Source organism: Giraffa tippelskirchi, chromosome 5, assembly GCF_054371585.1.
Source record: "Giraffa tippelskirchi isolate mGirTip1 chromosome 5, T2T-mGirTip1v1.2.pri, whole genome shotgun sequence".
Taxonomy (NCBI): Eukaryota; Metazoa; Chordata; class Mammalia; order Artiodactyla; family Giraffidae; genus Giraffa; species Giraffa tippelskirchi.
The window spans coordinates 11,874,164-11,899,753 of record NC_137279.1 but is presented as its reverse complement, the minus strand read 5'-3'; the positions used below and the strand labels follow the sequence as shown (position 1 = coordinate 11,899,753).

The following is a 25,590-nucleotide window of genomic DNA, read 5'->3' as shown; positions in this document are numbered from 1 at the left end:
CCCTTCTAAACCTCAAGCCATAATCATTTAAGACTGGGGTTGTGAGGGCCATCTTTGCTACCACAAAAAACAACAACAACACATCAGAAAGTGTACCTAGACCACAAGGGAAGGAAAGTTACAAGATGTAGCAAGATAGAATCCAAAAGGTATTACATGAGTACCTGCCATGCTTGAAGTTATAACCACTCTGAAATTCCCAGTTAAACGAGTTAATAAATTCCTTCCTTTGCTTAAAATATTTTGAGTTGAGTGATTATCATTTGAAACAGAAGGTTCTGAAATATATATTTCAGCAGTATCAGCTATCAAATACCAAAAGATACATATATTTACCATTCTAGAGCATCATGCAGGAGACAGTCTTAATTTAACTTCCAGACTATTTCTGAGCCAGAAGTTTTGTAGAGGAAGTAGTCAGTGGGCAAATGGATAAATATTATATCTCACTGTCAGGAAGAACACTTGTGTTCTTTTATATTATGCTAGTTTCCCCCTCCTGTTCTTTTCCAAGTATCTCTGGAGCCCAAGATTTCCAATTAGTTAATAAACTGTCTCCAGCTGTCCTCTTGTCAAATTTTAATAAAAGGAGGAAAATCAGTTAGCATGCACCTGAATACATTTAGGCAAGATTTTGAAGTGGCTTTTTACTAAAAAACCTGAGGAGCCCTATAAAAATAAGTCATTAAGCTTTGGGAATACAAGATTGGAAATGAAGGACTTTCACTTTCACCTGGGCTAACAATAACAAATGAGCTAAGTGATCAGAGAGGTGAATAACTGCTTAAATGAGAATTTTCTTATAGAAATCAGTTACATTGTCTTATAGTATTGAGAACAGTTTTTATTCTCAGGAAAAACCAAGAATAAAATGCCTCCTTGCTACATGAGGCAAACGGAAATGATTGCTTTTAATCCTCTTGAAAGACCAATTAATTTTCAGTGGGTTCTATCCTGTTTTGTCTCCTAGTATTTTATCCACTTCATGTAGGCAGTCTTGGGAATGATGTATTTGCTCTTATCAAAAACCTAAGACTTCTAAGGCAAAATAGGAACTCAACATTTAATGTTAATGAGTCCTCAAAAACTTTATCTTTCTTTATCTGATCTGTAAATATGCCTTATGATAAATAAGACATAACACTTGTTTCCTCCAAACAAAACAAAATGACATTAAACAAGCCCTATGTTTCTCCATATCTGAGCTTTTGCCATGTTTTTAGCTCAGGGCATATCTTTTGCCCTCCCTCTTATTTCTGAAACATACAAAATGACTCTTGCCTTAATATCTATACATCTTAAATGTACATGATTAGAACTTGCTATCCCCACTGAAATAATAATCCAAGTAGTTACATCTTATATGTAACTTATAGTGCCAAGCACTGATTTGCTTTACTCATATTAATTCACGTATCATCAGAAGAACCCTATGAGGCAGATATTAGCATCATCTCCACTTCACAGGTAAGAAAACAGAGGCACAGTGATTTGCCCAAGATCACACAGTGACTAAGCAGCAAAGCTGTGGTTCAAGTCGCGCTATACTGACTGTCTAGCACAGTATTTTTCACAGAAAAAAAAAGAAAACTTTCCACCTTTAAGAGAAAATTTGGTAAACCGTCACAAAATAAATAGATTTACATGAGTGTACACAACTTACTGTGCTCATAAAACTCAATTTAAGAACCTCCTTCTTAATGACTATTTTCAGATTTTCCTCCTACTTATCCTTAATTCCCACTTGGAAATAATCTATACACTCTTATGTGATTTTCTACTTGTAAAAGTATTTTCCTCAGACATCCTTGATTTTAATTGTGTGCATGATTCATTGACCCAGTGAAACTGCAGGCTCTCAAAAGTTAGAGCATTTCAAAATTATTATCACAAAGCAGCTAATGCAGTGTTTTGTATGGAATACATGCTTAAATAATCACTTGTTAATGGACTTAATTTATCCTTTAGGCCAAAACTGACTTCTACCTGAAGCATATAGTTCAAGCAGTTGTCTTATATCTTTTGGGAAAAAGACAAGAATGAGGGTGATGATGGTGGTGATGATAATGATAATATCTTATGGAAAAACCCAAACAAACTTTTGGCCGACTCAATATATAAGAAAAAAGAGAAAATAGTACTGGGCAGTTCTTTGCAAAATACCTGTTTTCCACAGTAATTTTAATAATTAGCTCAACTCTCTTGCAAATATCCACTACCAATACCTAAGTAACCACCTCCATATTTGTCATTTACACTAGGAGAAGAAATGCAGCTTCTTCCAATCTCTAATTAAGGAAAATTTAACCTAGACAGCATAATAAAAAGCAGAGACATTACTTTGCCAACAAAGGTCCATCTAGTCAAAGCTATGGTTTTTCCAGTAGTTGTGTATGGATGTGAGAGTTGGACTATAAAGAAAGCTAGGTGCCAAAGAATTGATGCTTTTGAACTGTGGTGTTGGAGAAGACTCTTGCAAGTCCCTTAGACTGCAAGGAGATCCAACCAGTCCATCCTAAAGGAAATCAGTCCTGAATGTTCATTGGAGAACTGATGCTGAAGCTGAAACTCCAATACTTTGGCCACCTGATGCCAAGAGCTGACTCATTTGAAAAGACCCTGATGCTGGGAAAGATTGAAGGTGGGAGGAGAAGGGGACGACAGAGGATGAGATGGTTGGATGGCATCACTGACTCAATGGACATGAGTTTGAGCAAACTCCGGGAGTTGGTGATGGACAGGGAGGCCTGGGGTGCTGCAGTTCATGGGGTCACAAAGAGTCAGACACGACTCAATGACTGAACTGAACTGAACTGCTAAAATAATGAGATGATACATTTAAACCTTCCTGAGCTCAGTGGGAAATCAATACACCTGTGCATTAATTCTTACAACATATTTTTATCATATATTTAGAATAATAATAATTAGATTGTAGTAATAATAGCAAGAAGTAAGCATGATGACAATTATCTAAATAGCAATATTCATCTGTCTAACTTTCTAACAATGTAATGCTGCTGCTGCTAAGTCGCTTCAGTCATGTCCGACTCTGTGCGACACCATAGACGGCAACCCTCCAGGCTCCTCCGTCCATGGGATTTTCCAGGCAAGAGTACTGGAGTGGGTTGCCATTGCCTTCTCCGAACAGTTTAATACTTAGGCTCAAAAAAATACCAATGATATTTTCTGGCCCCTTTCTCAGAGATGACATCATGGGGAAAAAGGTGGGCTCCTGAGTTAGATCTTCGGGCTCAGGCTCTGGCCCTGTTCTCTGGGCAGCCTCAGTCAGTCACATTGCCCTGGGGTTCCTCTCCTGTAAGACAGTAACAACAACACCTTTTTCAGAGAGCTGTTGTGAGGTTTAGATGACAGGCCAAGCCCTGAGACGAGCAAACCGTGTATGAAAAGCACCCAGGGAGACTCAGCTACTATTTCAAAGGTGTTCTATTGATAACGTTCATATTTCTCTAACATTATCCAGTCACCAGGAAAAACCATTTAAAATCTAATTGTACCACAGAATTTGCACGCATGAGTAAAGACTTTGCCTGTTTGATAATGTTTTCCAAATGACCTCTTGGTCCTTCATTTCCCAGTGAGCATTTCAGAGAAGGAAATGGCAATGATAATTATTTACTTTTTGATGTAATTATTCTGCTTTGAATTCACATTTATTTATGGGCATTGTTATTTGCCTCATCAGGTCTTCTGTCAAATATGACTATCATGTTTAATATCCTTCTATTAGTCTCCTGATGTAATTCATTTAAGACAGGCATGGTCATTTGTTTGGTACTTCTAGGCAAGGAGATAATAAAATGAACCACAGAAGAAAAATCACACGGATTTTGAAAATCTGTGATGGTAAAACAGTATCTTTTCTAACTTCTAAAGGGTTGTATATTTTCAATTTAATTAATTCCTCCTGAGACTCTTAATGTGGTATAATTTGCATATTAATTGTTGCCTCTCAAAGTATTAATTGGTTGCTCAAATAAATTTGGTGGATTTTTAATTGTCCTAAGTGATGGGGTGAAAAAAATACAGTATGAAAATGAGCTACAGCCCACACAAAGAAGTTTCTGAAAGAACTTTCACATGCTCAATGGATATTAAATCCATGGTTTTAAAACGAGCCTTATTTGGGAGCCGGTTTCCCGATCTTGTTGCAGTATATTTAATGCTTCTTTGTGTCAACCCAGATGCCAAGGGAAGTCTCAAAGGCTAGCAGGGCCTCACAAAAGGTCTGGATCAAGCTGTTGGATGATTCAGATGTTGACCTTAGTTGTCATCTGGTTAAATACAGATTTGTAATTTGGATCACAGCCTAACACAAAGCTATATTCCAAGACTATGTCAAATATTTCTACGTGGATCCCATCTCTCTAGTAGTTTCAAGTGTCCTGATAGATCGATATTTTCCTTTTTGCAAACCCTAATTTTTTTCTTACATATTTTATTGAATGAGTTACCAGTGAAGCTTCAATTTATCTGCTCTTGACATTTAGAAAGTCTGGACTGCTGAAACTGCTATGGGATTTTATGAATGTCAAATCACCTCGTAGTCATCAAGAAAAATAAGTGTATATTTGACTTGAGACTCTTCGTAATTTTGTTAATTAATGGGTTATACTCGTTTTTTTCTTCTTAATCAAGAAACCAAATATAATTGCTTTTGCCGCAATTATCAATATGCTATACTTCCAAGCTTTTTGACAAATGATTCTATAAAGGACAAATTGATTTTGCCATCATAATGAGTAACATAAATGCTTGATCAAAATAATTACCTCTATATTTCTGGCATTTTCATGTTCCTTCCTTGAGGAAAAAAAAAAAAAAACTAAAATTTTTCCTAGTTACCTTCTTCCCAAAAATGTGGAATCACTGAGTGAACAGATTTTTGCTCTTAAAACACCTGCAAAAATAGTTATGGTCTTCTTCCAAAGAATTTTTATCCTGTGCAGCACTATTTAGCATTTAACACATCAAAGTCATGTCAAATTTTCCAATCTTCTAATCTTCCTTTTACCAGAGGTAGGTGGAATACTGAGTGGCATTATTACAATTCTTTCCTAAATCGGAGATACTAAGATCTGCAAATGCCATACATGTGTAATAACTCTTCTTCACCCTTGTCCTTAATAAAAAGCTAAAATCACATCTGCACCGGCAAAGTTAAGTCTCAAAAAGAGAAAAAAAAATTTTAAGCTTCATATATGAGGCAAACAGCATGATCTTCAGAACCAGAGATGAGCGTACCTTGTCATAAGTTATAGGTTAACTTTTTAAGCCTCTGACTCTTTATCCATGATATGCAAAATAACTATGAAATAATAATATCCAGCTTCCAGAACTATTTTGAGGATTGTGCTGTGCTGTGTGTTCAGTCGCTCAGTTGTGTCCGACTCTTTGCAACCCTATGGACGTATAGCCTGTCAGGTTCCTCTGTCCATGGGATTTTCCAGGCAAGAATACTGGAGTGGGTTGCCATTTCCTCCTCCAGGAGATCTTCCCAACGCAGGGATCAAACCTGCCACTCCTGCATTGCAGGCAGATGCTTTTACCATTGATCCACTGGTTGAGATAATCCACCATAGAAGATGGGCACCTAATAGACCTTTCAATAAATGGCAGCTATTTTTATTAAATTTTTTCCTGGACAAAACTCATCAGTTCCACCAAGGCCGTTTAATTTGACTAATGTAAACAAAACCAGGAGTTCAAGTGACAAAATAAAAGAAAATAATGTCAGTTTCAGCTGAATCAGATCTCACACAGAAGGAAAGGACTGTTCAGAGGAAGGAAATAGAGCTGAGCTGATTACTCTCTGAATTGAATCCTACAGAGAGTCATCTGGATAATTATTTGTTTCATTCATACATCACAGAATCACCAATTCAGCCCTTCTACTTAGCCACTTTCTTTTTTTTCATCCTTTATATTTTCCAACTTCATAGGTATGTTTACATGAAAGTCAATCAACACTGTAGGAAACAGTGAGGTAACTATATGTGATTTTGAGTTAGGGTGGTTTGAAAACAGGACTGAATTCTGAACTAGCCAGATTGCCTGCTTACAGTGCCCATGTACACCAAAGCCAAAATACTTGCTCAAATACTTCATTAGGAAATTGTTTTTCCTAATCAGGGCTTCCCTGATGGCTCAAATGGTAAAGAACCCACCTGCAATGCAGGAGACCAGAGTTCGATCCTGGGTCAGAAAGATCCCCTGGAGAAGGGCATGGAACCCACTTCAGTATTCTTGTCTAGAGAATTCCACGGACAGAGGAGCCTGGTGAGCCTATAGTCCATGGCGTTGCAAAGTGTCTGAGTGACTAACACACAACATTTTGTAACTGATCCCAAAACTCTTATGATAGAGATAAAAGGTTATATGAAATCTACCTGTGCTTATTGAGAAGCTATATTATATTAAAATTATACATTGTCAACCCAGGTTTGTGGAGGTTTGCCTGGAGTCTGTGCATAGTGAGGGCATAACTGGGCTGGAGTCAATGGAGAAAGATCTCCAGCCAGCTGAGCACCAGTGGAATACTGTGCAAGGGCCTGTATCACCAACATGATTCTAGCTCGTTCTATTAAACCTAGAGTGTCATTCACCACGCTGACCCAACCATGACCAGCTGCATGACTTTGCTGCCAATAAGGCTACTGGGAGAATACTGACCACATTGCAACCAAGGATGGAAAATAGACCTCCTCAGACTGTAAAGCACTACCCACTGTTGTGCTCTAGTTTTAACAGACAGCAAGTTTCCCATCTTTTGTGGCTTATTAAATCTGGATGTTCTGAAAACCTTTGACTGCTTACAGCTATGGTGGCCATAAACAAGGCCACATCACAGTCATCCATGACTCACCACAGAGAGCTCTCTGATTCCTACCTGTATTTCAACTGTGCTAGCATCTGATTTAATCATCTTTATATTTCTACAAAGGCTTAATAATTATATGTAATGGTCACATAATACTCTATTGGAAGGTGGGGAACACATATTCCTCTACAGTTGGACATTTAAATTACTTTTCCTATGATGAACAATGTCCTTTTTCAAATATTCCTTCTCGGGGGAAAAAAAAAACTGAATCAAAGGACATCACTTTTACAGTTTTTGATGTGAAACACTAAAAACACTAACTCACACGACCATTTTATCTACTACTGTGGGCAAGAACCCCTTAGAAGAAATGGAGTAGCCATCATAGTCAACAAAAGAGTCTGAAATGCAGTACTTGGGTACAACCTCAAAAACAACAGAATGATCTCTGTTCGTTTCCAAGGCAAATCATTGATTATCACAGTAATGCAAGTCTATGCCCCAGCCAGTAATGCTGAAGAAGCTGAAGTTAAACAGTTCTGTGAAGACCTACAGGACATTCTGGAACTAACACCCAAAAAAAGATGTCATCTTCATTATAGAGGACTGGAATGCAAAAGTAGGAAGTCAAAGATACCTGGAGTAACAGGCAAATTCGGCCTTGGAGTACAAAATGAAGCAGGTCAAAGGCTAACAGAGTTTTGCCAAGAGAATGCAATGGTCATAGCAAACACTCTCTTCCAACAACACAAGAAAAGACTCTACACATGGACATCACCAGATGGTCAATACTGAAATCAGATTGATTATATTCTTTGTAGCCAAAGATGAAGAAGCTCTATACAGTCAGAAAAAACAAGACCGAGAGCTGACTGTGGCTCAGATCATGAACTCCTTATTGCAAAATTCAGACTTAAATTGAAGTAAGTAGGGAAAACCACAAGACCATTCAGGTATGACCTAAATCAAATCCCTTATGATTATACAGTGGAAGTGAGAAATAGATTGAAGGGAGTAGATCTGACACAGTGCCTGAAGAATAACGGACAGAGGTTTGTGACATTGTACAGGAGGCAGTGATCAAGACCATCCCCAAGAAAAAGAAATGCAAAAAGGCAAAATGGTTGTCTGAGGAGGCCTTACAAATAGCTGAGAAAAGAAGAGAAGCTAAAGGCAAAGGAGAAAAAGAAAGATATACCCATTTGAATGCAGAGTTCCAAAGAATAGCAAGGGGAAATAAGAAAGCCTTCCTCAGCGATCAGTGCAAAGATATAGAGGCAAACAATAGAATGGGAAAGACTAGAGATCTCTTCAAGAAACTAAGAGATACCAAGGGAACACTTCATGTAAAGACAGGCACAGTAAAGGACAGAAACGGCATGGACCTAACAGAAGCAGAAGATATTAAGAAGAGGTGGCAAGAATACACAGAAGAACTATGCAATAAAGATCTTCATCACCCAGATAACCATGATGGTATGATCACTCACCTAGAACCAGACATCCTGGAATGTGAAGTCAAGTGGGCCTTAGGAAGCATCACTATGAACAAAGCTAGTGGAGATGATGGAATTCCAGTTGAGCTATTTCAAATCCTAAAAGATGATGTTGTGAAAGTGCTGCACTCAATATGCCAGCAAATTTGGAAAACTCAGCAGTGGCCACAGGACTGGAAAAGGTCAGTTTTCATTCCAATCCCAAAGAAAGGCCATGCCAAAGAATGTTCTAACTACTGCACAATTGCACTCACTTCACATGCTAGTAAAGTAGAGCTCAAAATTCTCCAAGCCAGGCTTCAGCAATACATGAACCGTGAACTTCCAGATGTTCAAGCTGAATTTAGAAAAGGCAGAGGAACCAGAGATCAAATTGCCAACATCTGTTGGATCATTGAAAAAGCAAGAAAATTCCAGGAAAACATCTATTTCTGCTTTACTGACTATGCCAAAGCCTTTGACTATGTTGTTCACAACAAACTGTGGAAAATTCTTCCAGATATGGGTATACCAGACCAACCTGACCTGCCTCTTGAGAAACCTGTATGCAGGTCAAGAAGCAACAGTTAGAACTGGAACATAGAACATAGAAGAACAGACTGGTTCCAAATCGGGAAAGGAGTACATCAAGGCTGTATATTGTCACCCTGCTTATTTAACTTATATGCAGAGTACATCATGTGAAATGCTGGGCTGGATGAAACACAAGGTGGGATCAAGATTGCTGGGAAAAATATCAATAACCTCAGATTCGCAGATGATACCACCCTTATGGCAGAAAGTGAAGAAGAACTAAAGAATCTCTTCATGAAAGTGAAAGAGGATAATGAAAAAGTTGACTTAAAACTCAGCATTGAGAAAACTAAGATCATGGCATCCAGTCCCATCACTTAATGGCAAGGATGGAGAAACAATGGAAACAGTGGCTGACTTTATTTTTTTGGACTCCAAAATCAGTGCAGATGGTGACTGCAGCCATAAAATTAAAAGACACTTGCTCCTTGGAAGAAAAGCTATGACTAACCTATTTTATCATATTAAAAAGCAGAGACATTAATTTGCTGACAAAGGTCCATATAGTCAAAGCTATGGTTTTTCCAGTAGTTATGTATGGATGTGAGAGTTGGACAATGAAGAAAGCTGAGCGCTGAAGAATGATGCTTTTGAACTGTGGTGTTAGAGAAGACTCTTGAGAGTCCCTTGGACTGCAAGGAGATCCAACCAGTCCATTCTAAAGGAAATCAGTCTTGAATATTCATTGGAAGGACTGATGCTGAAGCTGAAACTCCAACACTTTGGCCACCTGATGGATAGAACTGACCGATTGGAAAAGACCCTGATGCCGGGAAGATTGAAGGCGGGAGGAGAAGGGGACAGCAGAGAATGAGATGGTTGGATGGCATCACTGACTCGATGGACATGAGTTTGAATAGGCTCCAGTAATTGGTGATGGACAGGGAAGCCTGACATGCTGCAGTCCATGGGGTCACAAAGAGTTGGAGATGACTGAGCGACTGAACTGAAATGAACTGTACTAAAATTCTTTCCAAAGGAGTTGAGCCTGTTTATAATACAAACAAAATCAATTAAAAATATCAGTCTCATTTTGCATTCAACCACTATGTATTGTTTCAAATATTTGATTAAAAGATGCCAGTTTATTGTTTTAGTCTGTACTACTTTGATATTATTAATATTTCTTCCTATTATTGCTTTATAAAAATCTTCATATTTTAAACGTATTAACAGTATTTCTGATGTATGTTGAAAATATTCTTCCCCAATGTGTGCTTTGGGTTTTTTTGTAGCGGTTGTTTTTATGGTTCAAATTCTAGTCTTCAATTCACAGACATTAACTAAGAGCTTACTGTGTGTCAGGCATGTAAGGAACGCTCAGGGACTGCAAGATGGACATGGCTGCTGTTCCCATGCAGTTGCACCCAAGAGGAAAATGTAATGATCAAGAATGCATTACACATGGGATTGAGTTTCTAAGCTTCCCAGGAAACCATGAGTTTAAGACTCGTTGACTAGACCTGCATCACACTGCCACACTAGTGGCAAGAGAGCTTAGTGAAGCATTTCTATTTACCTGGGCACTATGACCCTCTGAAGAACACCAAGGGCTTCTTAACAAGAAAAAAGCAAGAAGAGCTATTAGGAAGGCATCTAACAGTGCCCACCTCAAGAAGACTATCTACAAAAAAACCCAATAATTCCTGTAATGAGTACAATATAAAAGGTATGAATGCTGCTAGTAAGTAACAAGGACTAATGAGGAATGGAACTATATTAGATAGGATGTTACCCTTATTACACAGGAAAGCCTCTTAAAGAGGTGATCAAGTGTGATGGGAAGGATAAGGAGTCAGTCTTAGAGGCAGAAGGAATTAAAAATGCAAAGGTTTTGAGTCAGGAAAGAACTCGGTTTTTTCACAGAACTAAAAGGCTAGTGGAACCGTGAGTGCAGGGAGAAGGGCCACAAGATGAAGCTGTGTGTGATGTGCTTAGTCACTCAGTCACGGCCAACTCTTTCTGTCCGCATAGACTGTAGCCTGCCAGGCTCCTCTGTCCTTGGACTTCTCCATGCAAGAGTACTGGAGTGGGTTGCCATGCCCTCCTCCAGGGGATCCTTCCAACCCAGGGATCGAACCCAAGTCTCCCACGTTGTAGGCGGATTCTTTACCATGTGAACCACCAGGGAAACCCAAGATGAAGCTGTAGAGGGGGTCAAAGTCTCGGTCTTAAAGGCCATGGTAGAGTGCTTTGATTTTCCAGTAAGGGACAATCTTTGGTGTGATGTCTTACATAATCTGATTTACATAGTAAGAAGATTATTCGAGCTGCTATTTGGAAAAAGGATTGCAGAGGACAGAAGTGGAAGTGAGGGTCAGGATCTTATTCTGTAAAAGTCCAGATGAGAAAGAGTGATTTCCTTGATCAAGACGATGGAGTAGTGATGAGGAGAAGGAAATAGGGTCATGATAAATCTCAGGGAAAAAATTACCAGGATATGCTGACAGTTGGATTCTGAAAGAAGAGAAGAAATGAAGAATGGGTCTAAGATTTCTGGCTTGAACAATCAGGAGACAGGTGGAGTTGCTATTTACTAATAGGATTGGTGGCTCAGATGGTAAAGAATCTGCCTGCAATGCAGGAGACTCAGGTTCGATCCCTGGGTCAGAAAGATTCCCTGGAGAAGGGAATGGCAACCCACCCCAGTATTACTGCCTGGAGAATTCCATGGACAGAGGAATCTGGTGGACTACAGTCCATGGGATTGCAAAGAGTGGGACATGACTGGGCAACTAACACACAAACAAAACAACAACAACAAAAATAAAACAGGATTGACAATGGCGAGAGTAGAGAAATCAAGAGTTTAGGATAAGATGTGTTAAAACTAGAGCTTCTACTAACCTTTCAAATGGACAGATCAAGCAGGCTGTTTAAAATACTATAAGCCAAAAGCTCAAAGGGAAAATCAAGGCTAAATATATGGATATGAAAGTCAGAAAGGTATAGATAACATGTAGAGGTATGAGTATCAGTAAGATCATAGATGGAGAAAGTATGCAAAACAGAAGCGGGCTCAGGAAAGGCAATAGAAATATTTAATGAGGAAAAAAGTTCTCAGCAAGAAGACTGAGAAGCAGCAGAGAGTTAAGAGGAACACCAGCAGGGTGTGGTGTCCCTGAAGCAAAAAGAGGAAAGTTTCAAAAAAGAGACAGGGGTAACTCTTTTCAAAGTTCATAGGAGACAAAATAAGGGGAGAATGGAGATGTGTACTTATATAGACTTATCCATAAGTGTATATAAGAGGACTAACTCAATAAAATGCTTAGAGTCACAAACACACAGCAATGATACAAGCCTTAGAAGTTACCTGATCCAATCTCCTCAATTCAACAAATAAGAAAACCCAGACCAAGAGTGGTTAGACAATTTGCCCATAATTATTGGCTACTTAGCAGGAAATCTGAAACTAAAACCCATACCATCATTTTCCAATATAAAGTATTTTTCCCATTGTATACAATCTATTTATTTTTGTTTTCAGAAATGGACATGGAGGGAAAAGGAAAATGTTTAATTTCTTAAATGCAAAGAAAGCTTCCTGTAGCTAAGTCAAACGTTTAGATTTTCATTAGAAGGCGAGAGAAATTAAATGTTGATAGTGAACATACCTGTATTGAATACATACAGACATAACTATTATACACATCTTTGCAAATAATAAAACATGGATGACTCAATGACAATGATTGGGGGAAAGCTAGAGACAGAAAGTCCTTGTTTCCGTCAGTATATCTAGCAAGGTAAACAACTTACTTGCCTATTTGCTTGCTTCCTACTCACCCTATCCAGCTCAAGAACCATGTAAAGTTGAAGGCTCTAGCGAAAGAATGTGTTTTCTTACCTCCATATAGTTTTAAACATTCCTGCTATCAGTCATAAACAACACTAAAGAAGACATTATTGACAAGTCAATGCAAGACTATTGTGAAACACATACCATACTAACAGCTTCTAATATAAGCTCTTTATATAATACTGGACATCACCATGTTCTGCTGATGTTTCAATCATTAATCTAAAATGATAAGCAATGTATAACAAGTATAATTTCTTACAATCTTAAATTTTACTGGCTCTTAATTCCATCACATAGTGTAGAGTCATGTTCTTTCTAGGTAGTAAATCACACTGACAATTCACTGCAAATATTGACTAAGTCTTAATGAATCATATAATAAATTCTTAGATTGTTTCCTAATGAAATCTCTCCATAAGAGGTTAATTCTTATCTGATTTTTCTCTTACCCAGAGTTTTCACATTCTTGAGAAGTTATTGAAAAGCATGTTGCATAATTATGTATAGTGTTATATGAACCATAAAAATCTATCTTTGTTCTAAAATTTTCTCATTTGTTAGAAACTGAATAACTTAAAATGCTAAAGCATGCCATTCTCTGCTTCTGGAGACACAAAGGAGCAGATGGTTCTGGAACAATTATTATGATACTTTAGACACATTTTTATATTATGTAAACAGAACCAAGCAGAGTGATTAATCTAAGTGAAAATTAACTATACATTAAGTAGAGAATATCATGACGATATTTTTAAGAAAGTTGTATTCTTACTTCTAGCTAAATTTATTCCATATCTACCTAGTGAACACATCTTGAACATGTTTTCCCTAGTTAATTCTTGAAAGATTTCCACTTTGAGGAAGAAAACTGACTCATAACTTTGATAGCTTTTCCAGTTGATTTTGTTGTCTCCAGAGGGTACAACAGCCTAAAAGAACTGGATGGCATCTGCGTTTAAGCCACAAAAGACGAACTAACCAGAAAATATCTTGAACACAATATAGATAAAATATGAAGCACAGTTTGCCCAGGCAATCATAATACACCTTGCCAGTTCTAGTCCTTAGTTACTAAGAGAACTTTGTCCATAGTGAATAAACTCTTTTGTAATACGCTCGTCCATTGGAACAGTTATTATCATACTCCAGCACTCTCAGTGGTTAGAGACAGATTGTTGCTTTCTTTCCCACTAACTCCAGGATAGACTGAGCTGACAATCTTGGCTTAAATGGCTCTAGACTGTAGGGTAGCTGCTTATGAAAATTTGACTGCTATCAATTCTCTCTGGGGGGATTAGTCTCCTCGTCCCTCCGCTCCAGACTCCTGGGACTAGATATGAATATAACCTAGGCTCTGGGACTTCCACTACATTGAGTCAGCTCTACATTTGTAGCAAAGGATAAATATGCAGTGATAGTAGCCAGGCAGTGACAGGAAGAGGGTAGCATCTGCACCACCTTCTCTTCCATCTCATAAATCTTTAGATCATCTACATAGAGAAAAGTGAAACATATTTGGATCTATTTTTCCCAAAGTAAATCCAGGCCCCTCCCAGGAAAGAAGAGGTCAATCTCTTGAGCAGATACTGAAAGACCATGTGATGATCCAATATGCAACATGGTACCACAGTATATTATATATAAAATCCATAATAAGAGAAATGAGTCACTTCCAAGACAGGCTCAAGAACGTGTCACCAGACTAATGCTCTTGATGTTGACAGTGAAATCCTTAGAAAATGACAGCAATGAGGTCTTTTTCAACAGTTGAGTTCCTTCAACGTTTCACTCTTAGGTGAAGTACATTTTAGTGGTTACATATACTTGCTGTGGAGTCATACTGCCTGGCTTAACACATGGCTCAACGGCATTGCTCTGTAGAGAGATGACTTTGAGCAAGTTCTCAAGCACTGGGAATCTTAGTTTCTTTATCTGCAAAATGGGATCTACTTTATAAGCTTTTTAGGAGCATTTAAGAAAGAAAACATAGATGAAAATATTTGGTACAACACTTACTGCAATCGAAAAAGAGTTAGCAGAGATGAAAAGCTACTAATTGCTCTTTGGGGCTTTATGTATAAATAAAGTCAGAGCCAGAGCCCATCTCTGTTGAGCACTCTCTCCTTTGTTTGCTTCCCTAGAGAATGGAAGGTCAATGACTGACACGATGAACCCTTCAGTGCTCACCAGAGCAGCCCGAACAAAGATAGTATTGGTGTAATTTCATGATCAAGTTAGATTCAAGTTTCCCAGTGGTCATGTATGGATGTGAGAGTTGGACCATAAAGAAAGCTGAGTGCCAAAGAATTGATGCTTTTGAAGTGTGGTGTTGGAGAAGACTCTTGAGAGTCCCTTGGACTGCAAGGAGATCCAACCAGTCCATCCTAAAGGAGATCAGTCCTGAATATTCATTGGAAGGACTGATGCTGAAGCTGAAGCTCCAATTCTTTGGCCACCTGATGTGAAGAACTGACTCACTAGAAAAGACCCTGATGCTGGGAAAAACTGAAGTCACGAGGAGAAGGGGACAACAGAGGATGAGATGGTAGGATGGCATCACTGACTCAATGGACATGAGTTTGAGTAGGCTCCGGGAGTTGGTGATGAACAGGGAAGCCTGGCGTGCTGCAGTCCATGGGGTCGCAAAGAGTCAGACATGACTGACTGACTGACTGACTAACTATTAGAAGCAAGTAACAGAAATTACAATAATTGCTGTTGTCCAACTTTGTTTGGACATGTTATTAATGTCCAATAATAAATTATCCATAATAAATTATCATGTTATTAATATATTTCATCCTCATGACCATAAAATGTGTTTAAGTAACAAAAAAGAGATATTTGATTTTAATACTTTCCAATTTTTAGTACCCTAAGGCCTATATTTACTTTCCATGGTTACAAATGTAGATCTCCAATAAGCATAGACTAAGGCATTTCATAAAAACCAAAGCTGAAACACAACATCAATGGTGTAAATAATAATAAGAATACTTTAAATGTATATACTATACATTTAAGTATACTTTGTGTATTTACTTTATATATATTTTTATAATGTTTATATATATTTTAATAGTATATAAATAATATATACTAATTTATATATAGTATATAAATAATATATAAAGTATATACTTTATAAAGTATACTTTAAATGTATAGACTATACATTTAAGAATACTTTAAATGTATATACTATAGCATATACATATACCTTACAAATGCATGCTATATAATTAAAATGTTGTAAGTATATAGATAAGGACTAGAAAAAAGTTCAGGAAAAAATTAAAATAGCTAGATTTTGTTGAAGAGACAAAATTTTCAGGAAAATAATGATTTTTTAAAAAATGTTTCACTGTTATAATGTTGCTTACATGGCATTTTACACTGTTCACATAACCATGACTACTAGCCGCTTTTTAAAAATCTAGCTATTTGACTGTGGAAAGTTGCTCATTATTTTTTTTTTTGTCATACACATAAAAAACAGTAAGTAATCTCATTCTCCAAAGGACTGCTCTGTAATAGTTTATAAACCTATTAAAACATTATAACAAATTCATAAGGAATCTTCAAATAGTTGAAAATGGTTATACTAGGTTTCTAATAGCAGATAAATGATGTTAAATGTTGCAAATATTCAAAATAAATGTAATAATAAAAAGTAGTATAAAAATAAGCCTACTATAATGCTTATTTTTTCTAAAGTTGAGTCCACCAGTACACACACACAAATACACATTTAAGATTATCAGTTTTTAGTAATATTAAATTATATAACCCTTTAATCTAGAAATTAGATCTATTAGTTAGCTCTCTAATCTAGACACTAAAAGTGATAGACTTATTGAGAAATTATTTTTATGTACCTATTTCTATTGAGAAATATCTTTCAACATGGGTTAGATTTTTATAAATGTACCATTTATTATGTTTGAGAAAGTATTTACCTCACAATTACAACTTATTGAACATTTAGTGTGTGATTATACCCATTTATCTATAAGAATACAATAAGGAGCATCTTCAGCATTGACAATTCCATTTAAACACAATCTTTAACCCTAACAAAGATATATATAAAGAGACATTCAAATCCAAGTACAGGTTAACATCGGCCATTCAAGAATCTAAATGCATTAACCTCATGGTCAATAACACTGTTTAGGAATGTGCAGATAGTTTTACTATTATATCTAAAAATTGTCCCCCATCTCAACCCTGCAATGAACTTCTTCAAGTGTAAGCAAAATATCTAAAGCAGTGATCCCCAAGCTTTTTGGCACCAGGGACCTGTTTCATGAAAGAATTTTTTCACAGACCAGAAGGGTGATGGTTTGGGGATGATTCAAGTACATTACATTTATTGTGTGCTTTATTTTTATTACATCAGCTCCACTCAGATCATCAGGCATTAGATCCCAGAGGTTGGGGACCCCTGATTTGAAGAACATGAGTATGAAAATGATTAGCCAGAGAGGAACTGAGCCAGTGGCCCTGTCTTCTGCTTGGTAAGATGTAAGTGACTGAATATTTATCTAACAGGTGCTTAGAGTCTGTCATGGGACTATCAGAACTTTTGCACAAGTTTTGGCTGAACTAAGCATTCAATGAAGAAAATTACAGCGATAAATCAAGGAACAAAAATTATTCTCTGTCCATTTCTTAATTATTTTAAGTGATTGCCCTGAAAGTGTTTCAGATCTAGATTACTCAGAAGAGCATCTTAAATCTCCACTTCACTTTGCAAATTTAGTTAATATAAGATTTCTAGCTAATACTCTACTGTATCTTTCTACAAAGACACTGTCAGTAAGGCAGTTTGAATACCGGTATGTAAACTCTTCTATAAAAGTCAGGTATATATTTTAGTACCTGCTTTCATCATATAGAGGGTGCAGCATATTTTGTGGGTCAACCAGAAGTTGATTAGGCAAAATTTTAAAGGAAAAGCAATTAGGACATTATGGTATTTTGATGTTTGACTATTTCCACATGTATGATGCATGAAAATGAAGACTAGCTAAGAGTCTAAATAATTCTGAAAAGTTTTTTTTTTTTTTTAACTCTGAAAAGTTTTATCAAGGGCAACTCTAAATCATGCTTTGCTTGTTGTTCTTGTTGAAAGCATTCCTTAATGTTGATCTGTTTGTTCTTTTAGAATGTTGAGAGGAGGCGGGGGGATCTCAAGCTGATTAATAATGTTTTTCTTTGAATTTGTTTTTTTGAGTCCCACAGTTCAGTATTTATATAAATGGGTGCCCTGCTGCTGTTAAATCATTCATCCATGTTTGTCTAGAAACTGTTTCCTATAAAGCTAAGCCCATATGTTTTGCAAGGCTTTTTCTCCCTCTTAAAAATAAACCTGAATTTCCCCATTGCACTACCACAGATGAGTATTCTAGATATGATTTGTTGTCATTTCCCCACAAAGGAAAATTAGAAAGTATGTAATAATAACCAATCTAACATGCCTCCAAAACTAGTTTAATATCAGGTTCTAATTCTTCTTCATTTACTTGAAGCTTCATCTGCTTATAAGGAGAGAGAAAAAACCCTCGGTAACTTGGCTACAAGGAAAAAAAAGTGGTTATTATAGTCAGAGTTTAGACCATAAAACTGCAACTAGTCTACTTTTTTCCAAGTACCATAAATGCTTAAATTTTATTTTTCCTAGTTTTGGGAAATATGAGGCAGGCACTTTTTTAGAAAACAAAATTCTTTTAAAAGCCATGATCATAAATTTGTAAGGTTGAAGCCCAAACTATTGAATTTGTTCATGAAAAAGTCATAGCAGTCTTTTGAATCCTGCCAAAAGAAAGAAAGAAAGAAAATTATGACTTGTGAAAGTATAGTAAATTTTAGAGACTTTTTCAGGACATCAATAATACTAGCTCCTAAAATAAAATCCCAAGGGAGTTAACCTTCCATTAATAAGGAAGAAGTTTAGGTTTTGCCATTGGAGAAAATTTTGAGGTCAGATATTGATATATTTTCTAGATTCTTACTACTACTATTAGCAGCAGATAGGAAGCATCAAGGCTTGAAGACTTTAGTTCTCTCTTCCGCCCGCTCAACTCATTCCCCTTTAAGCTATTTGATTTAAAAACAAGCTGTGTTTTTCTTCCATTATTCTCCACCCCAAGTGTGGATGATGGGAGCACATCTCTCTTTGGTGGAGCTGCAGTCCCTGCCTTTTCACTACTTTTCTTTTTGAAAGAGATAAACACGTTCTTGTCACCCACAGCTGTTCCTCCAGATGTCCCTGAAAGAGGACCAAAATCAGCTCATCCGGGCCTTAAATGTGGTCTCCTCGGGCATTCCTGTGAGAGCTGCTGTCTTCTCTAGGTGAGATCTCTCTCAGTTCCAGCACGCCTCAGGGGAGAGACCTTTCGTTCTTCACCCTCTGAAGAACATCTGCCCACCAAAAGCTGGGCAAGGCTCTCTGACCACCTGGGCTCGGGAACAGGCAGCCCCACCGGCAAGTGACCCATCCCGGAGAAGGCAAGAACAACGGCTCTCAGCTGGGAGCTGGGCAGAGGGAAACACAGAGAGATTTCTTCGTAGGGAAGGAAATCTGAGCGCTTGCCTGCTGTTGAGTTCAGAGTTCATTTGCTGAGGATGTAATGTGTGCTGGGTAGTTGGCACACATCATTTTATTTAAACCTTACTCTACGATGTGCTGAATCTCATTACCATTTTACAAATTGGAAAACCAAAGGAGCCTATGAATAAGGATTCTTTGGGTAAAACTGCCAGGAATCCAATTCAAACTATTTTAAGCAAAGGAATTTAGTTGGCTCAAACAACTGGAAAATCTAGACCACTGCCTTCAGGCCTGGCTGAGGCCACAGGTTCAAAGGTTATCATATTCCTGGCTTCATCTTCTTTGCTCAGCCCTGTTTCCCTCTGTGTTGGCCCTATTCTCAGACAGACTCTCGCCATGTATGTCAAGGATGACCACCAACATGCCAGGCTGACGTCATCCTTAGAGCTCGCAACCCCAGAGGGGAGAAAGAATGCCTTTTTCCTGACAATTCTGGGGAAAAATGTTCCGAGGAAGTCTCTGGTTTTTTGGCTTGGATCACATCACTCTACCTGAACCAATGATTTGAACAGGGCACCCTGGCCAGGGTGGGTCACATGCCCATCGTGTAGTGAGAGGGTGTAATCAGAGTCAACCAAACCACACAAAGGAGGTCCCCACAGAAAAAAGAGTTCAGTGACCAGAGAAAGTAGGGAAAAGAAAAGATGTTCAGGGAAAAAAAAAATCAGTAGCTACCGCATTCTTATAATGTGAAAGTGAAGCTGCTCAGTTGTGTCAAACTCTTTGCAACCCCATGGACTGTAGCCTACCAAGCTCCTCTGTCCATGGGATTTTCCAGGCAAGAGTACTGGAGTGGGGTGCCATTCCCTTCTCCAGGGGATCTTCCCAACCCAGGGATCGCACCCGGGTCTCCCACATTCAGGCAGATGTTTTACCATCTGAGCCACCAGGGTTTAAAAATAAATTCTTATAATAGGAGGTGTAAATCCTGCCCAAGGTCACAGCACTAAGGGTCATTCTCATCTGAACTGACTCCAAATCCCCTATACTCCCAGTGTGAGGAAGAGAGAAACATACAGGCAAACTAGCTGAGGAGAGAAGACTTTCATTATATCCACCAAATAACTCCAAAGTATCATTACTTTGGAAGTAAATCCATGGTAGATTCAGGTGCTGATGGGCTTTGATGTACTCCACCATAAAAGTGGAGATCCTCTGAAAAAAAGTGTTCTTCTGAATAATGGATTTCTAATTTAGGTTTAACCTCATAAACATAAAAATGTTGACTACTCAATCCAACTTGTAATGAAAGCATTCCAAATATATATTTAAAGTGTTATTGCCATTTTTAAGAGAGAACATATATGGAATGGAATGGCTCAACATCATAACATAAACATCAACCAGTATAAAATACTACTACACAGTTTCACCCGACAATCTCCTGAGCTCAGTGGAATTATTTACCCAAATCTTAAACTTAAGTTTGAGTATCAGATTTTGTTACTTTTCTGTCAACTCCCTCACTTGTCAGGACAATATATAAAAACTAAAATAAAATGATAATTTGAGTAAGATGGAAGAGCGGTCACATACCACACCTAGCCTCCACCAACGTGCTCTGCCGTCTTCTTCTTTGATGCTTCAAAAGTACAATGAATTTTGAAATCAGATTATCAGTCATATCAGGAAGGTGTCAGTATGTTAAATTAATGCCTTCAGGAATTGTCCTTTTGTAAATGAACTTGTAAATAAATTACTGATGATAACTGTCTTATGAAGGAAATATCACAAAATAACATTTCTAAGAAAAAAACAGCAACCACACAGTCAATGCCTCAAATATCTAAAGAAAAATAAAATACAGGCTTCTTTATAGGAAGTAGTCTTCATGTAATATTGTGGATGAAGGGACATGAAGAGAGACTGTGATGTGGCAGGTCTGGGTCTCCACCTCACTCCCAGAGTGGAAAGGTGGTGGAGAATCAAGTTTTAGGGCTTGAAAGCTGGAGTCAGACAGATTTGGGTTTGATTCAAAGATCAGTCATCTTTCTGCTATGGATCCACAAACAAGTTCCTAACCCTCTCTGAGCATCTATTTATTCATTTATAAAATAGCAAATAATTTTTTGGAGGGTACTTATGAGAATTAAAGAAGATAATACTTTAAACTGCTTGTCACAAGTGCTTGGAAAATGATATTCAAACTTTCTACTGTTGTTATTGCTGCTTGGAGCCAACAGACTATAGGAACATGACATATACAGAATGACTTGATTTCAATAATATAACAAGCAGAAAAGTGCTAGAGGCTGAAAAACTGAGGTTTAGGGTTTTAGTCTTACATCTTTCTTAACCTTCTAACTCTGCTGGAAAAGATAGAGGAAGAATTTTGCCTCTTCAAAATTTAAAAAGTAAGATTTGTAAATGTATAAAATCTATGTATGTATACTATTCCATCTTGGAGAATGGAATGGCAACCCACTCCAGTATTCTTGCCTGGAGAATCCCGTGGACAGAGGAGCCTGGCAGGCCACAGTCAGCGGGGTCACAAAGAGTCAGGCATGACTGAAGTGACTTAGCATGCACCCACGCAAGCCATGGTTATCACACAATTTGGTGCCAATAGCCAATGGTCCCATATACCAGACTTGCTTGGGCTGTGCATAGAAGTCTATCATATTTGTATTTCAGATGATAAAAGAGGGACCCAAACTTTGGGCCTCTAGGGCTCCTATGCTGCATAATTAAGGAAGAATGTCCCCTTTCCTGGTTTGAACAGGGGCCAAGGTACAACAGCAATGTTAGTTAACAGAACCTTGGTTCCAATCATATCCTTTCATCTTAAGTATTCACTGTTGAGGATAACTCCAGCACCTTCCTGCCATGGTGGTACAGATGAAGATAGGAGGTCGGTGTCCAAATTTGCAGTTGATTAGGACTGATCATCTTAACCACTGACTCAAAACCAATATCCATGGAACTTCAAGGAAACTCAATTACTTAACTGGAAGGCCAACCTGCAGGAGATCAGTGGTAGGCAAATTAATCCTATGTCTCCATAGATAAAGCCGTAATTGTTTATAATCAAAACTATCCTTCAAAAATCCCTCAAACTGATCTAAAGGACAGTATACAAGGTTTATATACAGCGGTCTTCACAGTCATCTCGGTCACTAATGTAGAAAATCACTGACCTCAGCTGAAGGAAAAAAAAGAGGAAAGTCTATAGACAAATACAAGGACATTCAAATAATTTAGCTTTTAGAACAAGACTGAAATTACTAGGTAAATGAAATCCTGGCAGAGAGTTCTAGAACGTTCCTACTCATGTACAGAGCTCACTCCATTCTCTTTTAGTAGAAAAAAGTCTCTGTAGCATTAATATGTTTTTTTGTTGTTGGAAGAATTATATCAGTTCTTAAATTAAATGGACTTGAGTTTCTAGAGAGAATGGTTACTGATATGTTAAAAACTACTGAATCCTTTTTGTTTTTAGGTGGTAGTTGAGTTTTTCTTTATTTTATTTACATTGTTCATTTCCAAAACTTATCTCCTTATAGTTTATGGCATCTTTCCAACAATGGGGGATCCTAAGACCCAAAGTTGATATTGCAAGGAGGTAAGGTAGTAACATATTTCATAAATTACATGGTCCCCATAAAGCATTATGGGAAGGAATCTATTTTTTTATTGAAGTATAACTGATTTAATATGTTGCACCAAGCTTTGCTATACAGCAAAGTGATTCAGTTATACATATATATACATTCTTTTTTATATTATTTTCCATTATAGTTTATCATAGGATATTAAATATAGTTCCCTGTGTGGGAGGGATCTTAATATTGCTTTTGTTGTTATTCAGTTGTGAAGTCATGTCTGATTCTTTGCAACCCCATGAACTGCAGTATGGCAGGCTTCCCCGTCATTCACTATCTCCAAGAGTTTGCTCAAACTCATGTCCATTGAGTCGATGATGCCACCCAACCATCTCATCCTCTGCTGCCCCCTTCTCCTCCTGCCTTCGATTTTTCCCAGCATCAGGGTCTTTCCCAATGAGTTGGCTCTTCTCAACAGGTGGCCAAAGTATTGGAGCTTCAGCTTCAGCATCAGTCCTTCCAATGAATATTCAGGGTTGATGGCCTTTAGGATAATATTGCTTTTAGTTACAGAATAATTGCAGTGGTGATGTTTACTATAAACATTAGATAGATCTCTAAGTGCTTTCTGTATATTAACTCTTTTAATCCTGTTTGGCTGTTCTATTATTACCTCTGTTTTGCAAATGTGGAAACTAATACAAACATAGACTAAGTATCTTGATCAGAGTTCCAGCACAAGTAAGTATTAATAGTAAAACTTAGATTGCACACCAGCTGCCTGGCTTTGAGCTACTCCAATGGTAAGACCTAGAAAAGATTTGGAATCATGAACCTCCTAAACTTTTAATAAATAGGACTAAACTAACAGAGCACTTGAACACCTAAATTCAGGGGCATTAATAGCTTGGAAGGCACAATGATTGGAGGCATTAATAAGAGAGAGTGTTTTCTATCAACCTAGAATGATTCAGTCAGAGATATACAAAATAGATGTTTTAGTACAATGACTGGAGAAGGCAATGGCAGCCCACTCCAGTAGTCTTGCCTGGAAAATCCCATGGATGGAGGAGCCTGGTGGGCTGCAGTCCATGGGGTCGCTAGGGGTAGGACACGACTGAGTGACTTCACTTTCACTTTTCACTTTCATGCATTGGAGAAGGAAGTGGCAACCCACTCCAGTGTTCTTGCCTGGAGAATCCCAGGGACGGGGGAGCCTGGTGGGCTGCCATCTATGAGGTCACACAGAGTTGGTCACGACTGAAGCGACTTAGCAGCAGCAGCAGCAGCAGTACAAGGGTGTACACAAGAACATGAGATAAGCCCTTAAAAGGGTGTCTGAGTAAAAATGTAAACTGTAGCTGAACAAACATCTGCTAAAACTATAGAAGTTGATAGATGCTTTCTCCTAGTCTCAACCTGTAAAAATGGAAAGATTCCTGCAGCTTTATGTCATTATTGCTAACCAAGACTGGACCCCTGAGCTAGGGAAAAAAGTAAAGATTTCACCTTACCTATGGGCTCACTTTCCCAGTGTAGCTCAAACGTTTATACTTCGTATATGATGGGATTTATCTTGGTTACCACAATTCCCCAGAGGAGGAGGAGCACCCAGGAATAATAAGAGCTGAGGGCCTTCCCTGGTGGTCCAGTGGGTAAGACTCCACCTTCCAATGCAGGAGGTACAGGTTCCATCCCTGGGTGGGGAGCTAAGATCCCACATACATCGGGGCCAAAACAGAAGCAGTATTGTAACAAACTCAACGAAGACTTTTAAAAATGGTCCACATAAAAAAATCTTAAAAAAAAATAACAATAAGTGCTGAACTGTGGTGAGTCCTTATTGTGTTCCAAGTAGTCTGCTTGCATTAATGCTTTCTTGCCTTACAGCTGCTCTCTGAAGTCAGCCTTGTGTTAGAAGGCAGCTTTTTTCCTCCTGACCCCAGACTGCTCTAGCTAATCCTCTCCTGTGCAGGAGGAGTTGCTAATCTGAGTTCAGAGCTAGAGGCAAAGGCCTTGCTAAGGTAGGAAAGATCATACTCCCTTAATGTGATTACAGGATCCACATGAGACCACTTACATTAAGTTGACCGGGGCAAAGTCTGTCTTCTGAGTCAGGTCATGGGCCACTTTTTTCTCTTTTACCTCTGTCATGGGGAGATTAAGTGGGTAGTCAGGTCAAAAATCAGCTCTACCAGTCCAACCAACATTCAAAGGCAAAGGATAAGGGGCCTTCTACAGGCTCCCTGGATTGTGCCACAATCTCTACTGAGCTCTGAACAGCATCCTGGGTGGTGGGTTACTGGGGACTCTTCCAGATATTTATAAATTGGCTCTTAGTTCCTTTTTGGGTTATTAAACATCTTGATTGAAATCTCCCATGCGTGCATGCTCAGTCACTCAGCTGTGTTTGACTCTTTGCAACTCCATGGACTGAGGCCTGCCAGGCTCCTCTGTCCATGGGATTTTCCAGACAAGAGTACTGGAGTGGGTTGCCATTCCCTTCTCCAGGAGATCTTTCTGACCCAGGTATCAAACCTGCGTCTTCTGCATTGGCAGGTGGATTCTTTACCACTGAGCCACTGGGAAGCCTGAAAGCTCCCTAGGAACTGGCATAAGTGACAGGTTACAAAATCTACCCTCCCTCCATGACCCCAAAAAATAAATGATTTTCTTATCTCCAGGAATCAAAGGAGAGAACCAAAGTGTAGCTGGAC

At 38.2% G+C, this 25,590-nt stretch overlaps 1 protein-coding gene across 1 annotated transcript in view; it reads right to left on the bottom strand.

Moving 5' to 3' along the window:
• KCNK2 (potassium two pore domain channel subfamily K member 2) overlaps positions 1 to 25,590 on the bottom strand; it is a 483,277-nt gene that overhangs the window by 279,408 nt on the left and 178,279 nt on the right. Inside the window, exon 4 of the transcript XR_014053975.1 lies at positions 20,868 to 20,913. The gene's annotated coding sequence lies outside the window, so the exon portion shown is untranslated. The remainder of the gene's footprint in view (positions 1 to 20,867; positions 20,914 to 25,590) is intronic.